Source organism: Rhamphochromis longiceps, linkage group LG1 (genome assembly GCF_057381845.1).
Source record: "Rhamphochromis longiceps isolate RC_006_pf linkage group LG1, R_longiceps_female_GT1.1, whole genome shotgun sequence".
Classification (NCBI taxonomy): Eukaryota; Metazoa; Chordata; class Actinopteri; order Cichliformes; family Cichlidae; genus Rhamphochromis; species Rhamphochromis longiceps.
In genome coordinates, this window is record NC_140557.1 from 11695615 (window position 1) to 11698000 (window position 2386).

Here is a 2386-nt window from a genome sequence, read left to right on the forward strand (position 1 = left end):
TTAAAAAAAAATAATTATTATTTTAGGGAAAACAAGAAAGGCAAATGTTACGCTAATTAAAAATTATATTCACTTCCAACTGCATTCACATACAGTTTGTTTGAAGGCAGAAAAAGAAAGTGTGTTAATTATTTTAATTAATTAATGTATTTATTTTATTAGAAAACTGCCTCATCTGGCTAAATTAGATGACCGATGCTCTATATTAGCTTTACTTACACAAAACTGATTTTTGTCCCCATCTTCTAGTACTTCTAGTACTGTTGCAGTAGTGCTAATACTTATTACAAAAAGATGATAAACCAATGATGCATCACATCAAAATTTAGACTTGTTTGGCTTTAGATTGAAAAAGAGTTCAAACTGTGAGACCTAAATCTCTTCTGGTGCATAGACTCATGAATATGACCAATAATAATAATATGGAACCTTTGTATAGTAAGTAGCATCTGTGATTTCAAGCAAAGCATCCCTGCTCGTGCCAGCTTCTCATTTGGCAGTGCAGTCCAGTTGGCATACTCAGTCATTTTAAAATTCTTTGTACTTGTTTTTTTCCTTTGAAATATAATCTTTTTTTTAAGAGTTGAACGCTCCCTTTCATCTGTGGTGATGACTACATGTTACAGTTACCATGCTTGGAATACTTCAGAGGTGACACGAGTGTTTATGAAGTCACTCAAACACGAAATGAGGCACACTGATTTAGACGAATTCTGAATTGGGACAAATTCAGCATACTTTTAGATGACCTAACAGTTGCAGGTATTCTACGTTTCTACTTTGTCAATCTGCAAAGGCGTAGGAGAAACAGCTGAAGTTCTAGTACATAAGGTTTAAATAGTTGTGACACAGGCACACTTCACACCTTGTATATACTTATATGTTGGCTGTTTGTCAAGTCAAAAAGGAAAAGAAAACTTCACAATGAAAATCCAGTGAAAAATGTATAAATGTTGCTGTCAGTGCAGACAAGATGAAACCGTAACTTATTTAAAATAGTATCTATTTTTCAAAAAGCTCTCCCTCTTTTACTTTCCAGAGCACAGCGTGCCTCAGATTGTGGTCCAACCCCACAATATATTTATGTAAGCACTTCTACTACTCAGCATTTAACTTAATTTGAACATGAGGTTCTAGGAAAGTAGTAATTTAAATGGGGACAGCTGTGCTCTTTAAATTTTAGTACATGGTAAATGCTCTTTTGGAAATGTACTTTCTATCCCTTTTGTTTAACAGATTCTTCTGCGTAAGCATCCTTTCATTACAACATGAATAATTTCTGTCACATCTATTAAAAGTAATGAGTCTAATAGGAAGAGGCAAATGGCAAATTCACCCTTTCATAGTTACTGGTGATTTGTATTCTGTTTGTGATGAAACACCTGAGGCCAGTGACTCCCAGTCCAAGTACTCTGGATCTAGAGTTCGGCTGATTTCAGTCTAATCATGAACTGATTCACACCAGGGACTGCAAGTGACTGCAATTAAGTTGGCTGTAGTAAAGAAAACCAGCTCTGCAACCAGGATTGAAGACTGCTGTTTAATTGGTTTATTCATGGAACCATGGGACAGGCCACTTCATCACAAGTTATCAAGATGCATGTAAATAATTTGTGCTCTAGCCATCGGTCAGCTACCCAGAATTTAAGCATAGCGTGTAAACGCCTACTAAGAATTCAGCTCACTGCGAGCGTCCTTGCATCATTTTTACGATCTGCTTGGTTTGTTCACCACTTAAGAAGAAAACACTGCCAGCATTTTACACTGTGTTTTATTTCTCCTGAGGAGGTTCAGCAGTGCATTTTGTATGCAGAGGTTGGAGCAAAACATTAAACAGGCAACTGCTGTGGTGTTTTACCAATATGCACTCTTGTAAGCTAAGACCAGCACTTCAGGAACAAAGCTGCTAATGGCTGTGATGTTTGATGAATTTTTGAGATGCCATTCAAACCATCGGCCTCCATCAAAATCCACAAAAGCAGGCTTGGTATTGTGTCAACTTCTATTAAAAGTGGCTTTGTGTTTATGTTAAATAGTAATCGAAATCCAATACATTGCACAACCAGACCAGACCTAGAAAGTACTTGAAGTTAACCTGAGCATAATGCATAATATATAATGTGTAGTGTAAGTGTAATGTTCTGTCAAAAGGCTCAACATGTTACTGCAGCTTTAAAAACTGCTACAACAGATAGGTTATTTAATTAATAACAACAATGGATTTTAGAGAATTTGAATGTAAAATACTGACATTTTTATTATATAAGTCAGGATGCTGTGTACACAAACCCAGCTGAACCATCTTGTTAGATATTTGTTAAAAAACAAACTCTTCAGGTCATAGTTTGTGTTGTGGATTTTCAAGGATGCATACCCAGCTGCGTCC